Genomic DNA, 16,906 nt, shown 5'->3' with positions numbered 1-16,906 from the left:
CCCAGAGCAGTGTGGGGGAAGGGTTATCCTGCCCCCACCCCGCAATGTTTCAGACAGGCCTCCTGGGCCAGGCAGAGGGTGACGGGAACCCCAGGCATATGAGGTCCCTAGCGATCTCCTGCCCTGGGGTGCATATGGGCACTTCCCCCTTCCCCAAGGAATCACACACATGGAGCAGGGATCAGAGCCTGCCCATGTCTCTGTCTCATAAACACGCCCAGATGCACACAGGCGCACTCCTGGTTCAGGCCCATAACGCCAGTCCCAGGGAACCCTGGTGAAACAGCCCAGTGTGGGCTGATGTGTGTTGCCTAACGCGGGTTTCCGGGGACCTGGCGGCTCTTGGACTTTGCCGCTGGGGCTCCTGCTGACTGCGCAGCGTGGGGTTCTCTGGTGCACATTGGAACGACCTGGGTCCTTTTGCGTTTCGCTCCTACAGAACCGAGCTCTCCTCGCTTTATTCTAAGGGCTGGGCCCAGGACAGAAATACAAAGGGCTAAAGCCAGACCCCGTGAGCAAATCTGCCTGGCTAGAAACATTACCCTGCCTAGGGAATTCCCCTCCCTACTAGTCCAGCTCTGGGCTCCCCTCTGCCTGCTATTAAAGGGCAAATGAGATGCTGATTATTGTTAATTATCATGATCAGTTCTTGTGCCTGGAGCCTCCCCAGGCCCTGTAACAACCCAGTTGTAGGAGAGCCTGCAGCGTCTCTTCGATACAGCGAGAGAGAGGGGAGGGCCAGGAGCCACAGATCAGTGCCCCCCCGCCGCCCCCTGTGAGGCTGGTGCATGGAATGCTCCCTTGGTATTTACCCCCTCCTCTCTCACCGGTGATGTGGCAGAGGGAGCCTGGCATGAGCCCAGGGCACAGCTTGGAGTAGGGCTCTGCCTCCGTCCATGTAGCTGTGCTGGCTGCCAGGTCTCCCTTTCCTGCTGGGACATGTGCCAGGAAGGGAGGTGGGGCTGGGCATGGGCCCAAGCAGGGAGCTTTTGTGTGACTTCCCCTTGTCCCTTTGATCACTGGACAGGCCAACTGCCCCGGGGCCTGCCCAAGTCTGGCCTGCTCCCAAACGCAGTCTGCATGCCTGCTTCTCAGCCAGAGCACTGAGCAGGTACCTTAGTGCTGCCCCAGGCCCTGCTGGGCGGCAGGGGGCAGTGAGAGTCCCTGTGGGGCAGTGAGGCACAGAGAAAACACCTGGCTCCCCATTCTGGTCTAGAGCGAGGGCTGGGAGTCAGGACTCCTGGGTTCTAGTCACATCTCTGGAGGGGAAGGCGTTCTAGCGGGTACAGAAGGGGCAGCTGGACACCAGGACTCCTGGGTTCTACACATGTTGTTGCCACCGACTCACTGTGTGGCTCTGGGAGAGCTGTTCCTGCTCTGTGCCTTGATTTCCCCATCTGTAAAACTGCCTCACCTCATGGAGGGCCTGAGGCTGAATTAGCCAACAGTTGCCAAGTGTCTGGTGGCCCTATGTGGAAGTTGCACCAGACACATACAGTGTGTTACGCTGGCTGATCCCAGAGCCCAGCCTGCGGTACAGCCTTTGGGCTACTTTGGGCTGGCACGATGCCCCCTCAGAAGCTCAGTTCATGGTTCTGCGAGTCCCCGGCTCCTGCACAGCTGTGGTGTCTGACTAATCTCAGAGGCACCTGGGACTGGCCTGGGGCTTTCCCCTTCGAGTGCAGCTCTCCAGCTCTTCCTCCTGGGACATTCCTCACCCTGCGGAGTGGGAATCTTAGCCCTTGCTCCGCCCAGGCTTTGTGCCTGGCAGGGGTGAGCCCAGTCTGGCCCAGGGCCCAGCTGCAGCCACAGTAACCTCTGCCTGAGACACTTTGCCGCAGCAGCCGGGTCTGTGCTCCGCATTGGCAGGGGGCCGAAGTCAGGAGAGGGGCCAAGGGGCATCCATGCCAGACTGCGCGAACGCAGGGCGCTGGGGTAACGCACTGGCTTTGGGAGTGTGCCATGGCACCCTCTCGGGGCTGGGCCCGCAGAGGGGATAAGGGATGTACTACTTGTGGCAGCTGAGGGAGATCCCCTGGAACTCAAGTGACAGACCCTGTGATTTGGAGCCAAGCCCCCACCCTGGCCCTGCTGCAGGCCCCCTGCCGCCTCTGGGCTCACTGCACACCAGGCTCAAATCCCCGCTCCCCGTCCACCCCATGCAGGCTCCTCTCCCCTATCTGCTATGCCCCTCACTGACCCGTTCCTCCCACTGCCTCTCCTGTCCCCAGGCCAGCACCCAAGCCACCTCGCCCTCCTCCCTCAAGTGCTCCCTAACCCCCAGGGCCTGCCCCATTCTCCCTTCCAGACCCAGGTTCTCCAAGGCACTGTGTGTGGCTCTCTCTGACCCTTCTTCAAGGATCTCTTCCTGGGGAGCCCTGGGCCTCGGCCAGCTCCGGCTCCAGTCTGGCTCCTCCACGAAGCCGCATTGTCTCCGTGCAGCCTGCCTGCCCACAGACAATGAGCCCTGTCCCTGGCACCATAGCCATTGGCCTCGCTGGGCCTGGGGACGTGGTGTCCTTCCCGCTGTACCTGGCCCTGCAAATTATGGAGTGAATGGCAGGGGAAGAGCCAGCTGCACAGCCCATCCTCTCCCCTCCGCCCCCCAGCACAGCTCAGGGCCCTGGAAATCTCAGCCACGGACAAGCTGGGGCTCCTTCCCATCCCCCCTTCCCTGCCCCCCCCCCCCAGCCCCATTTCAGGACCCAGCTCAGCTCTACCTGCCATGGAGCTCATCTCTCACCCTGGCCAGAGCCAGAGCCCTGCCTGCCTGTCCTCACAATCCCACCCTGCGGTGCAGGAGCCTTCTCCTCCGCAGCCCAAGCTGTCTAAGGCAGGAAGGGGTGAGGCCAGCCCAGGGGCTGCAAATGCCCGATGACCCAGCTCAGATCCAGTACGAAGCAACCAGAACCATCTGCCTCAGAGTGGACCCAGCTGCAGGGGGCAATTAACTCTTTCACTTGGGCATGTCCCAAAGAGTGGAGGGGGGGCGCAGGGCAGGGGAGATGTCGTCAGGTTGGCTGGGGGGCTGGGCCGTGCAGAGACAGCACCCCAACGGCCAGGCTGGGCAATGGCCACCCGAAGCGCCGTCTAGGCTGTGCATTGGGGAGTTGCTGCTACGTGTCCTCTGGGGCAGAAGCCTTTTCCTGGCAGCTCCCTCACTGGGTGAGTTGCCCTATCTCTGCACAAGAGGGTGGTGACCCTTAGCCCCACCTCCTGGGGCAGAGAACATTTGTTTACTGCAGATAAAAAGCCTGCCCCGAGCCCCTGCGGATTGGCATGTCCAACAGGCCAAGGGCTGTTTAGGAGCCTTTTTCTGCCCATTTGGTTCGGAAATGTTTTTTTAAAATTATCATGCACAGTCTGTAACCAAGACCAGAGGACAGGTGAGACTCAGCCCCAGACCTCAGCCATGGCCCCACTTCAGGGGGTTGTCTCTGTTCTGCAGCGAGAAAGTTAACATTGGATCATCATTAGGTTTCAGAGTTAACACTGGCTGACTGGAGCTGTTCAGCGCTATGGTTTCTGACTCCCTGCCTGCGGGCTCCATGCGGCAGCGCTGCACCGGAGTGGGGCTGGGAGGTTGTACTCTACCAAGGGGTGCTGCTCCCCAGAATGGCTGCACCCCGAATGCAGTGTTTGCTTGACTCTGCCAATAGTGCTGCTGGCACTTGGGCCAGCCCCCCGCCTGGAGAGCAGTGGTCCTGCCCCACTTTGGGAAGGGCTTTGGGGCTGAAGGATTATTACTCACAGGGACAGACTCGGTGGGGCCTAGGGGGCCTTTCGGTGGGCGGTAATTTCAGAAACATTTTGGGGGCAGGAGGGCAGAGCTGCATCTGTGAGTGTAGTTCTGGGGGAGACGTAATGGCGCATGCAGACCTCTGACAGGCTGGGGGGGAGCAGCTGCCCCCCTCACCCCATAGCAAATTATGCCCCTGATTCTGGGGGTACTAGGTGTGGATTCCCCCCACACAGTCGGTGTGGGGTCAGTTGCTGAAAAAAGGGGCTGGTTAGAAGCTGGGGCCAGCCCAGACAGGGACGGACATTTGCTCTACGGCATAAGATCAGCCCTGGGTGGGAGGAAGGGGCAGCTCCGAGCGACAGGCCGGGCGGTAAAGCGGCACAGGCCTCTCCTCCAGAAGAGCTTTGTTCTGTGGCACGACCCTGGGCAAGCCGGGGCCATGAGGCTACTTTGGTCCCAAGAGCAGCTCATTTCCCCCGGGGTTAAGCTCCCTCGAGCTCCCCTGCTGTGTTATCCCCTTAGCTGTTATTTAGGGACAGAAAATGGAACATGGTCAACCCAGGTGGGACTTGAACCCACAATCCCCAGCTCCGGAGGCTGGTGCCTTATCCATTAGGCCACTGGGCCTGCCAAGTCTGTTTGTTTTATGCTATGTAACAATGCAGAAGGCTATTGAGTGGGGTGACCACATTTCCCTCTGCTGATGATGGGACACCTGGTAAAATTGCTCCTGTTCAAGGGAGTTCAGCAGCAATCAATGCCGTGCAAACGTTCCACTTAACATCACCTTGACTGAGCCCCTGTGTCACGGAGTCCCCGGGCCATGCTCTGGAACTGCTCCCCACGAAGCCAGGCAGGACTCTGGGGAAGTCTCCTCTCTGGGAGCAGCCTGTCTCCAGGACACACAGCTCACCCGGCTTCCACCTTCCTGGGTCTGACTTCGGAGCATTCAGCCTCCTCTGCCCCTCCGTGCGCTTCCCACAGCGAGTCCGCCCAGGTGGGGTCCTGGGGAAGCTAGAGGGTCCTGCCCCCCAACTCCACAGAGACGTGACTCTCAGCCAGCCAGTAAAACAGAAGGTTTATTAGACGACAGGAATATGGTCTAACACAGAGCTTGTAGGTGCAGAGAACCGGACCCCCCAGCTGGGTCCATTTTGGGGGTAGTGAGCCAGACAACCAAGTCTGCCCTTCTCTCCATGTCTCCAGCCAGCCCCAAACTGACTCCCCCTCCAGCCCCTCCTCCGGGCTTTGTCCCTTTCCCGGGCCAGGAGGTCACTGGATTCCTTTGTTCTCCAACCCTTTTGCTCTCACCTTGCAGGGGGGAAGGGCCCAGGCCATCAGTTGCCAGGAAACAGGGTGTAGGCCATTCTCTGTGTCCAGACCCCTGCACACACCTGCCCTCTAGGGCTCTGTAATGATCATACACCCTTATCCCATCCCCTAGATACTTAAGAACTGCACAGGGGAAACTGAGGCACCCCCACAGTATTCAGAGGAAACATTAAGAACAGTCCTGCTTCGTCATACCCTGTTAAAAAGAAATTCTGCCAAGTTGGATTCTCTCTATTTACCTTCTGATCATTAAGGCTGTAGGGTTCACACACACACATTCCTATTCACCTCTCTCACGGGGGTGTGTGTGTGTGTGTGGACCTGCCTCTCCCTGCCCTGCGGCTGGGCCCCCAGGACGGACCTGCCTCTCCTGGTACCTGGTGCAGTGTCTTCCCAAGCTAACATGTGGGGGGGGCACACAGGGTCACATGCCCCCCTCCCCAGATTCCTGCCAGGGTTCACACCAGAATGGGGCCAGCAGCCTTTCGGCACTGTGCGGGAGGGAAGGGACGGGGGCTGCTTCCAGCTGCAAGGGAGGATGGGGGAAGGGATGACCTGGCCCGTGTTTTTGCAGGGCTCATCTCTTCCCCACCCCTACTCCCCTGTGGCTGGAAGCAGCTTGTCCCTTCCTGCCCGCACAGTATCCAAAGGCAGCTAACACCTCCAGACTGCTGCTGGCCACTGATATAACCAGGCCGCCAACATAACCCAGCTGCTTCCAGCGCAGGCAGGAAGGGGTTAAGCCCTAAGGACGCATTGTGCAGCAGGGCCCAGGGAACCCGACTGCAGGGCATCACGGGAACCTGGCCAGAGAGGTGGCTCAGCAGGGGAGGGTGCCTAAGGGACGGAGCAGCCCCGCGCTCCCTGGGCAGGACCAAGGGTGAGGGTGTGGAGGGTGAAGATGGTGCTAAGCCCTTGCCCTGGGGGCTGCTATGAAGCCTGCAGGTTCGGGGTGTGAACAGGAAATAGAAATACCCCCCCCCTGCCACTCCACAACTTCGCTGAGGGGCAGAGAGCCTTCCCCATGCCGGAGCTGTGTGCGGGGCTTTGGCCCACGCAGGGCTCGGCTCCTCCTGGCCAGCGCTCTGGGCCAGAGGGTCTGGGGCTTTCCCGGGGCACCAGCCCAGCCAGAGGCGGTGGGGGAAGGAAGGAGCCTGCCAGCCAGGCTGTTGGTGAGCTGCGTGCTCCCACCAGGAGCTGGTTCTCCGCACAGCGCTGGGAGCGAGATACGCCCTGCCGGGGGGGATATGGAGGAGCAGTGGGGCTGTGGGGGCGAAGGGGCAAGGCAGGGAGAGGAGAGTGGGAGGGGGAGCACCTAAAGGGCCGATGGGTGGGCAGCAGACAAGACACATAACTGGCCACCGCCTGGCACCTGCCCTCACACACCAGCCTCTGCAGCTCGCAGCCAGTGCCAGCCGGAAACGGGACAGTGGTTGGGGCCCTGCGGGCCGAGAGCCGGCAAGCAGCGGGGGCCGCGCTCGTGGACCAGCAGGGGAGCGGCCGGCCCCATGTGCTGCATCTTCGCCCTGCCACTAGCCTGGCGCACCCACCCCTGTTGTCAGCCACCGGACCCCCTCCCTCACTGCTGGTGGGTGGGCGGCTGGCAAGCAGGGATCTGGCCAGCAGCAGGACCTGCCAGTATTGATGGGGCGGGGGGACTTAACTACAGGACTGTCCCTTTAAAAACGGGACGTCTGGTCACCCTACTATTGAGCTGCCTCACAAGGGTGCTCCGCAAGCGGGGCTCAGAGGGAATCTCTCACTCACAGGCATGAGAGGCCAGTGACTAATTCGGAGCCGGTGACACCTTCTTTGGAGGCAGCCAGCGTTTGCCACTGGCCCAGAAAGGCTCCCGCTGGCCATCCCTTGGCTGTACCAAGTTTGGGGAGTGAGCCACTGTAAGGGAAAGGACCAGGGCGGGGTGCAATGGCCTCGCCCCCCACCCCCGTGGCTCTCTGCCTTGTGCTGCTGGGTGGCCAGGGGATGTTGCTGCAGCACCCAGCCCAGCAGGGCAGCAAACAGGGTCACAGTACCGGGGCCAGACAGTAACCCAGATAACAATGCTGCAATCGGCCCCGAAAGAGACACATGTGTTAGGGGGCTTATTCCTTCACCCACTTACTTCCCTGGTCCTTCTCGCATGAACAGAGAGCAACAATACCCAAAGTCCAAAGGTGCAAACAATTCAATGTTTATTGGGGTGAACTTCCAGCAAGCATGATTCCAGTTTCCTTCCTTTGTGTCCCCCTTCCCAGCTCTGGCAACACAGAGCCTTACACCTGTGTCCCTGTTCCCATTCCTGCCCTTAGCCAAACATAATTCCAATTTCCCCACTCCCATCCCCTGTTCCCATTTCCCCCGTTAGCAAAACATGATTCCAATTTTCTTTCCCCCATTCCCTGTTCCCATCTCCCCCATCCACCCACTTCCTGATTGACTGCAGACTATATAGTGAAACTTGAGTTCTGCTTAGCTATACCTAAACCAATCATTTTCCTGAAATTTAACTAACCAATCTGAACATATTGTAACATGATTATGTAACCAATTATATCCCACCACCTTAATTAGTTTACACCCAGCAAAATTAATTATACAGCAGACAGGAACAATCACAGAACCAGACAGAGATTATACAGACAAACAATGGCAAAGTGGGAACTATAATGACAAAACAATACAGAAGTGAGGATTTCACATCCCAGCTATTGATAAGTGAGTTCTTGCCAGACAGGATGCTATCAAACTAAGTTTCCTTTTACATTTTCTAGGCACTTCCCTTTCTCTGGAGGTGATAGGACAAGATTGTATCCCTAACAGCCCAATAGCACCTTCTTTCAATGTGAGGAGGTGACCGGTCGCTTCCCAGGTCATGGCTGCCTCTGCTGCTTAGCCAAAGATCTTAGCCTAAGCACAGGGCCTCAGACTGTCACAGGGAGAGGAGGCCCTTATACCAGCAGACAGTGATTTTGATTCTTTCTTTTATACCTCTATGACTAGCCAAGTGATAAGAATACACCTAAATTCTTAGAGTACAGGCCTTTACCAACAGGCCTGAATATCTATATCCTAACAACATGAATTGCCCAGCCCCAGCGCGGGGCCCAGGAGCAGTTTGGAGAATGAGGGTTACCACTGGGGCAAACTGGTACCCCCACCATGCCGCTAGCAACAGCCCCAGGTCACTGCTGCGAGGGGTGCTGTGGGTCCTCGCTGGGGTGCTGCTGGCTGGGCTAGCGGGGCTCGCTAGCCGTGCTGGAGTTGGGGAGCGACACGCTCGGGCATGGGCCCTGGGGGGGAAATGTCTTGTGCTGGGGAGGGGTGTAGGAAGGGCACTGAAGTGCTGCTGGGCTGTTTTGGGGTCACTAGGGTGCGGTTGCGCTTTATACCCTCCGGTCTGTGTTTCATAGACCCCGCGCAGCCGGATCCACAGGAGATGAGGCAGCTGCAGCTCGCCCGTTGTACCATCAGCACCAGAGGGCCCATGTTCAATGCCTGCTATGGGTCTGACTCCCTGCCCCCTACACTCAGGCTTCCCTGCCCCCACGGGGCTAACGGCAGCAGGGGCGGTGTGCGATGTGGGGGTGCAGCATTCTGGCAATCAGAGGTGCTCACTCCAGAAGCCGAGGGGCCCCGTGCAGCCCTAGTCTCACGTAAACCCAGCGGCAATTACAGCCTGCCTTGTTAGCATGTATCCAGGCAGTGCAGACGAGCCCACGGGTAACTGTACCATCCTGGCTGTCGGACGGTGGGGTGGATGCTGTGTTGTGGGGCAGCATCTTGCCAGGGCAGAGGCTAGATCCCCCTAACCTTCTCCCAGTCGCACAGCGAGCAGCCCGTCCCCCGCCCTTTCCCAGCTGCTCTGCGTAGCTGAATCCTGCTTGTTCCCCTGGCCTGGGCCAGAGATCAGCAGGGAGGGCAGGGCAGCCACCTGACGGTGCCATGCTGGCAGGGCATCTGGGTTTATGAGCCTCCCTCTCGGTCCCGGGGAGAGTGCAGATGTCAGCTGGTCTCTAACAGCAGCTGATGGGAGCGGGCAAAGGGCAGGTGGGGCGGGTGGCACGGGCGGGGTGAGTTGGGTGGCAGAGAGCCACCTGGGGCACAGGCATGTGTGGGGGAGGCTGCGGGCTCCCGCTGCCCTCGGTAATGGCTGGGAGAACACAGTGGGCCACGCTCCAGCCCCTGGCCTTGCTGTGGGTCTATGGGGGTGCAGTGAACATCGATCCCCAGGGAGCACAGGGCTGGCTCGCTGCTGCCTCACAGAGCAGCAGGAAGGAGCTCGTTTCCTGGTGATGGGGGCATTCGAGGAGCATATACCCAGGATGCCCTCAGGTGGGATTGGGAACGTGCATATCTGGGCCCAGAGATGCACACACGAGGCACACAGCGGTGAGCTGTCAGCCAGCTGTGGCTGGCGTTCTAAGGCAGCTCAGATGCCAAGGTGATGGGCCCCGTCCCAGCGTGACTGGCCCTGTCAGGTGGCATGGTGCTCAGCCCCCCTGCCCCTTGTGATACAGCCCACTCACCTCCCGAGGTGGGGAAATGATGGTCATGTGCCAGATCAGGCATCTCTGGGGTAGACAAGGGTGAGGGGTAAGCAGGGGGCTGAGCTGGGAGCAGGAAGGGGCCTGAAGGGGCACTGGCGTTGCCTGGGCTGGTGTCCTGTCCCAGCCCCGGCTGGCGCACTGCACCCAGCAGAGGAGCCTGGGACCATGGGCTGCTGTGAGGGAGGTTTGGTTTTGCGTTCCAACACAGGTGGAACTGTGTGTGTGGGGGGGGGGGGGGCGCAGCTCAAAGGGAGGCACCAGGCACCAGCCCCTTCACCAAGAGGGAAGGGTTTGCACTGGGGGCTGGGGTTGGGGGCTGAGAACTGTGCAAAGCTCCATCAGTTAGACCAGGACGGAAATCTCGCTTTCAATAGTCTGGAAAGTGACGGGCAGCCCAGGAACGCTGTGAGGGTGGGAGTGCACAACAGTCCCCTAGCAATGCCCGGGGAGCAGGTGACATGCCCTGGGCAGGGAACTTGCTGGCTCAGCCGCAGGGGATAGTAACAAAGATTAGGAACCACAGCACCTGTGGGAGACGGGTAGGTGGCTGTCATCTGTCTGGCATGGCCCTCTGGCTGTGCTGGGCTGCTGAGTGCCCGGCTGCTAACAGGCTGGCCCCTCCAGCACCACGATCCATGGCTGCGTGGCGGCTCAGGGACCAGTCACAACACAGGAGACTGAGCAACATCCAGTGTTGTGATTTCACAAGGGCTGGGGCTGTGTGTTGTCTGCATCATTGCTGGGTGTTAGCTCCTGATGGGTCCCAGTAGCTCTCAGCTGTGGGGTTAACAGCTGGGCTTGTCCCGTGGAGAACAGGCCTCCTCTCACTTTTCCTTCCCCACCCCCGTGACTGCAGAGGTGTTAACAGGCTACGTCCCTTGAAAGGTGTGTTAACTCCTTATGCTCAGTGATCTGTTCCACCGTGTATTTAGCTGTTGGCATGTCTACACTGAAACCAGGGCGTTGGCGCAGCTGGGGCACTTTAATGAAGATGCTCTGCCAATGGGGGAGCGGGTCTCCCATCAGCGTACTGAACCCGCTGCCCTGAGAGGCAGCAGCTGTGTGACCGGGAGAAGTTCTCTGGCTGACAGCGCTGTCTACACGGGGAGGTTGGTGTGACTGTGTCGCTCCAGGGCGTGGATTTTTCACACCCCTGAGCAATGGAGTCATACTGACATAGGTCTGTAGTGTAGACCAGACCTGTGACACCCTGAGCACCTTTCCCAGACCTGGAGAAAAGCTCTGTGTGGCTCGAAAGCGGGTCCCTCTCCCCAACAGACCTTCGTCCAATAAAAGCTATTCCCTTCCCCACCTTGTCTCTCTACTATCCTGGGACCGACATGGCAACACCTCTGCACGTCTGGCAGCACCCGTGACACCAGCACCAGCAGATTCCCACTCAGTGTGTCAGTTGCTGGGGAAAGATCCCAGTTGCCGGTGTGTTTGTACTCACTGGGGAGAGCTGGGATGCCGTGCAGTGATGTGCCTCCTGCCCCAAAACCAGTGGGCAAAAATCCGGCCCAATGAATCCATCCCATTGACATGGGAACCACCCTGTTGGCTTATTCCTTCACCCACTTACTTCCCTGGTCCTTCTCTCATGAACAGAGAGCAACAATACCCGAAGTCCAAAGGTGCAAACAATTCGATGTTTATTGGGGTGAACTTCCAGCAAGCATGATTCCAGTTTCCTTCCTTCGTGTCCCCCTTCCTAGCTCTGACCCCACAGAGCCTTACACCTGTGTCCCTGTTCCCATTCCTGCCCTTAGCCAAACATGATTCCAATTTCCCCACCCCCATTTCCTGCCCCGCCTCACTCCCCCACTTCCTGATTGATTGCAGACTATATAGTAAAACTTGAGTTTGGCTTTGCTATACCTTAACCAATCATTTTCCTGAAATTTAACTAACCAATCCTAACATATTGTAACATGATTATGTAACCAAGTATATCCCACCACCTTAATTAGTTTACACCCAGCAAACTTAATTATACAGCAGACAGGACCAATCACAGAACCAGACAAAGATTATACAGACAAACAATAGGGAAATGGGGACTACATTGATAGAACAAACACAGAAATGAGGATTTCACATCCCAGCTATTGATAAATGAGTTCTTGCCAGACAGGATGCTGTCAAATTAAGTTTCCTTTTACATCTTCTAGGCACTTCCCTTTCTCTGGAGGCGACAGGCACTATCAGGCCAGGATTGTATCCTAACAGCCCAATAGCACCTTCTTTCAATGTGAGGATGTGACCATTCCCTTCCCAGCCTATGGCTGCCTCTGCTGCTTAGCCAGAGGCCTTAGCCTAAGAACAGGGCCTCAGACTGTCACAGTAAGAGAAGGCCCTTACACTGGCAGACAGTGATTTTGATTCTTTCTTTTATACCTCTATAACTAGCCAAGTGATAAGAATACACCTAAATTCCTAGAGTATAGGCCTTTACAGACAGGCCTGAATATCTATATCCTAACATACCCCACCAGGTGCCACTGATGCTCGAGGCCTCTGCCATGGCAGGGAACTGATTAGCTGAGACTTGCCCAGTGGATCCCCCAAGGTCCCTGCCAAGATGACCTGGAGGAAAATTCCTTCCTAATCCCAAATCTGGCCTGAGTGTGCAAGCAAGGTCCACCAGCCAGGTGTGCAAAACACAGGAGTCCCAGTCTGATAGCAGAGCACCAGTCCCTTCCCTCCCCCCCACCCCACTCACAGGAACCCTGTCTCTGGCTGGGGCAGATCTCTGGGTCTTCAGAGAAATCCAGAAAACTCCAGAGTGTGCATTGGTGACAAAATTCCCTTTTGCCCCCAGCAGGCACTTGGCTGAAGCCCTGGACCATGAGATGACCAGGACTTATGACACAGCGTTGCAAGTGTTACACGCAGGGGAGGGTGATGCAGGCATGCCTGGGCTCCCCAGGGCCCAGAAAGGAAGCAACTGACCCGGGGGTATTTAGATATACATATTCAAGCCTGTCTGTAAAGGCCTATACTCTAGGAATTTAGGTGTATTCTTATCACTTGGCTAGTCATAGAGGTATAAAAGAGAGAATCAAAATCACTGTCTGCTGGTGTAAGGGCCTTCTCTTACTGTGACAGTCTGAGGCCCTGTTCTTAGGCTCAGGCCTTTGGCTAAGCAGCAGAGGCAGCCATAAGCTGGGAAGCGACCGGTCACATCCTCACATTCCAAACTAGTCACATTGAAAGAAGGTGCTATTGGGCTGTTAGGATACAATCCTGTCCTGATAATGCCTGTCGCCTCCAGAGAAAGGGAAGTGCCTAGAAGATGTAAAAGGAAACTTAGTTTGAGAGCATCCTGTCTGGCAAGAACTCACTTCTCAATAGCTGGGATGTGAAATCCTCACTTCTGTATTGTTTTTTCATGATAGTTCCCACTTTGCTATTGTTTGTCTGTATAATCTCTGTCTGGTTCTGTGATTGTTCCTGTCTGCTGTATAATTAATTTGCTGGATGTAAACTAATTAAGGTGGTGGGATATAATTGGTTACAAAATCATGTTACAATATGTTAGGATTGGTTAGTTAAATTTCAGGAACATGATTGGTTAAGGTATAGCGAAGCCAAACTCAAGTTTTACTGTACAGTCTGCAGTCAATCAGGAAGGGGGGGGGGGATTGGAATCATGTTTTGCTAAGGAGGGGAATGGGAACAGGGACACAGGTGTAAGGCTCTGTGGTGTCAGAGCTGGGAAGGGGGACACGAAGGAAGGAAACTGGAATCATGCTTGCTGGAAGTTCACCCCAATAAACATCGAATTGTTTGCACCTTTGGACTTCGGGTATTGTTGCTCTCTGTTCATGCGAGGACTAGGGAAGTAAGCGGGTGAAGGAATAAGCCCCCTAACAGGGGGAGTCACATGTCACAGCCCCACGGCCATCCCGCCTGTCCTGCCCTGTCCCCCAGGTTGATGACTCTCGCCTGGATGCTAGATTCAAGGGGAGCGTATGGGAAGCTCTCGCACCGCACCCTCACGACTCCGAGCCAGGGTGAGTCCGCCCCCGCCAGGGAGAGCCGTTCCAGCGTTTAATGACCTCCCCAGCCAGGAAGCTGATGCTTCCTTCAAGGTTAAAGTTGTCCAGCCCCAGCTGCCAGCGTTGGACCTTGTCCTGCCTGTGTCAGCAGGCTGCAAAGCCTCCCCCTCGCTAGCTGCGCGGTCCTACGTGTGAGTGCCTAGATGCAGCCACAGGGCGCTTCGTGTGAGTGCCTAGACGCAGCCACAGGGCGCTTCTCAGCCTCTTCGAGAAGCTCACTAAATTCAGCTCCTGGAGCTTCCCGCTTTTCCAGCCTGTAGCGGGGTAGTCACCCGCTCCGGCCTTAAAGGGGTTAAAAGCAGCCCCGGAGGAGGGCTGAGGTTGGGGCAGGCTGATTGGGGGGAGCAGGCTCAGCTGTGGCCACGCCCCAATCAGGGCTGCCCTGGCCCTTATAAGAGGGCAGTGGGCTGGGGGTAGACACTCTCTCTCTGCCCTTAGCGGGAGAAGGGCCTGGCTGCTGGGAGTGTACCTAGGTGCCTAAGGGGAAGTAGGGCTGGGGAAAGGCCAGGGGAGCTGGGGAGCTCCGGCCTGGAAAGTCCCTAGGCTGCAGGCCTAGTGGAAGGCCAAAAAGGGTACTGGGGTAGCCCACGGGTAGGCAGAGGCAGCAGGTCCAAACCCCCCTTGCCTGTGATGAGTGGCTTATATACTGCAGTCTGCCCCAGTGAATGGGGGCTCGATGGTGACTGGGCAGTAGCCATATATTGAGGTGAGGTGGGGATAGGGTGTTGGGGGTTCCCCTGGGAGGAGGAGAGCCAGATCTGTGGGGGCACTGCCAGGGAGCAGCACCCCAGGGAAAGGGGCAGTGGGGTCCAGGAGGGACACGGGGGCCAGCGGGAGCAAGACAGAGGGTGCTCTGGAGGCGGGAAGAGCTAATTCCCTGAGAGACCAACAGGAGGCGCTGCAGGGGTGAGTCTCGCCCCGTTACACATCCCCTCACTCGTTTTTGTGGCCCTCCTTTCATCTCTTGCCAGGATCCCAGACTCCACTTCACTTCCTGTCCCAAGCTGCTGTTAACCCCTGGCTGTGGCCCACCCAAGAGGCGGTTGCATGCTAATGCAAGAGGCGGTTGCATGCAGGGAACAGTTGGTGTTTGGGGGGTGCTGGGAGCCACCCAGATGTAAACGCTGGCTTGATTTGTTTCTGCAGCACCTCACCCGCTCTGGGAAGCGGCTGGAGGCAGGGGTCTGGCCTGTGCAGTTCGGGGGAACAGACTCCAGGACGTCAGGGCCGTGGGAGCGGTGAATCGACGCAGCACCGACACGCACAGCACTGCACTCCTCGCACAAGGAGTACGAGCGACCAAGATGGGGATGGCAGAGGGGTAACGACCCTCCATCGGGGGGACAGCGTGGACTGGACCCAGCCCTCCAACACCCAACGACTGGCCGCTACCATTTGAGCTAAAGGGCAAGGCAGCTACTAGGACAGGTAGCAGTAGTAGGTTCTTATCCTCTATGTGGCCCAAGCAGCAAAGGCTCTGTCAGCCTGTTACAGGTGCCGGGCAGAAGGTGGGGTGAAGAGAGGTGGGGGCAACGCAGGGCAGGGTGAAGGTGGCGAGGAGGTGGGAGCCAGGAGGGAGTGGGGGGAGCCTAGAGGGCCAGGGCAAGGTGAGGGGTGACCAGGCTGGCATGTGGGGCAGCATTTTGGCTGGGTGCTGGGGGGGCTGGGACCCAGCGGGGCCCGAGCGGAGGTGGGAGGGGACGTCCAGAGCACGGCCATGCATTGAAGTTGCCAGCTCAGGCTGGATTTCCAGGACGGGGGGCAGCCTGGGAGCAGGTCCCCGGGCCAGGATGATGAGAGACGGAGGGTCTCCAGGCTGGCGCGAGCGGGTGGAGAGGGGAGTGGGAAGTGCAGGGGCTGGGGAGGGGCAGGCCAGGGCTGGGGAGTCAGTGCTGAGCCCAGTTAGCATCCCAGTTTGCCAAAGGACAAGGGCCGTGGGCGGGGCAGCAGGGCAGAGCCAATTCAGCGGGCGAGGCTGGGAGGAATTTGCCCTCCTGAAGGCAGCTGAGTGCAGGGGCCTCCAGGAGAAAGGCCTGCAGGGCAGGGTCTCTGCAGAGCTGCTCTGGGACGGAGTCAGCAGTCACCAGCCTGACCATGGGCGCCCAGCTGCTGCCTGGGTCCCTGTGACGCAGCAGGGAGGGGGAGTGTTGACCAGTTGTAGGTAGGTGACCTCAGGCGTTTTACGCTGACTCCGGAACCTTCTCCGGTACATCTCGGGGGTCAGCCCAAACTCACGGAGCAGGGCCTGTTTGAACAGTTCATAGTCCCCTGCCTCCGGCCCTGTCATCCGGCTGTACACCTCCACGGCCTTGGGGTCCAGTAAGGGGGTGAGAAACTGGAGCCTGTCTGCAGGGTCAACCCTGTGCAGCTCGCAGGCATTCTCAAAGGCCGTCAGGAAGCTATCTATGTCCTCCCCCTCCTTCCGCTGGGCCAGGAAGCACTTATCAAAGCTCCTTGCAGTCTTGGGTCCCCCCTCCCTCATTGCAGCCAGGGCCCCACTGCTCCTCAGTCTGGCCAGCTCCAGTTCATGCTGTCTCTGCTTCTCTTCGTGCTACCTCTGTTTCTCCTTCTCCTCCTGCTCATGCTGATGTTGCTTTTCATAATCCTTCAGCTCCCTCATTTTCATCTCCCTTTCTCATTCCAGCCGCCTCTGCTCCAGAGATCGGGAGCTCCTCCGGGAGGATCCCTGGTTGGCTGCCGGGGTCAGAGTGCCCTCGGTATTTGCTGGGCTTCCCCCAACCCCTCCCCCAGGCCTAGGTAGGAAGGGTCTTGGGATGTCCTCGGCAGCAGTCCGACCCCTCCCAGCCCGGTCAGGCCCCAGGACCCAAGCTGCATCCACCGGGCAGCTTCCTTCAGGGACAGAGATCGGGTCATCCAAGCGATCCCTCTCCTCCAGCTGGGCAATCAGCTGTTCCTTGGTGGACCTCCCAATGCGCAGCCCCCTCTGCCTGCACAGCTCCACCAGATCACTCTTAAGGCGTTTAGCGTACATCTCCCTGCTGGCCACTCGCAGGCCGGGCAGCTTTCCACGGTTTCCAGGAAAAACCCCGAGGGTGCCAGTCCTTCCTGAGGTCACCACCTCTTTGCCAGGGTTGAGCTACAGACTCCTCCGCCCTTGGGACCACTCACTGCAATCCCCGGGGGACCCTGTCACTGCAAAAGTCCTTCTCTCTGGTCACACATTCCCAGGGGTCAACCGCCCCCTGAAACCATCTCTTTCTGAA

General features: G+C 58.2%; 1 non-coding gene across 1 annotated transcript; it reads right to left on the bottom strand.

Moving 5' to 3' along the window:
• Nucleotides 1-4,296: 4,296 nt before the first annotated feature.
• On the bottom strand, nt 4,297-4,369 carry TRNAR-CCG (transfer RNA arginine (anticodon CCG)). The gene has a single exon. It is a non-coding gene; the product is annotated as a tRNA-Arg (tRNA).
• Nucleotides 4,370-16,906: the final 12,537 nt, after the last annotated feature.

The sequence above is a fragment of the Lepidochelys kempii genome, chromosome 2 (genome assembly GCF_965140265.1).
Source record: "Lepidochelys kempii isolate rLepKem1 chromosome 2, rLepKem1.hap2, whole genome shotgun sequence".
NCBI classification, from domain to species: Eukaryota; Metazoa; Chordata; order Testudines; family Cheloniidae; genus Lepidochelys; species Lepidochelys kempii.
Note: the sequence above shows the minus strand (reverse complement) of the source record. Positions and strands in the feature narration are given on the sequence as shown.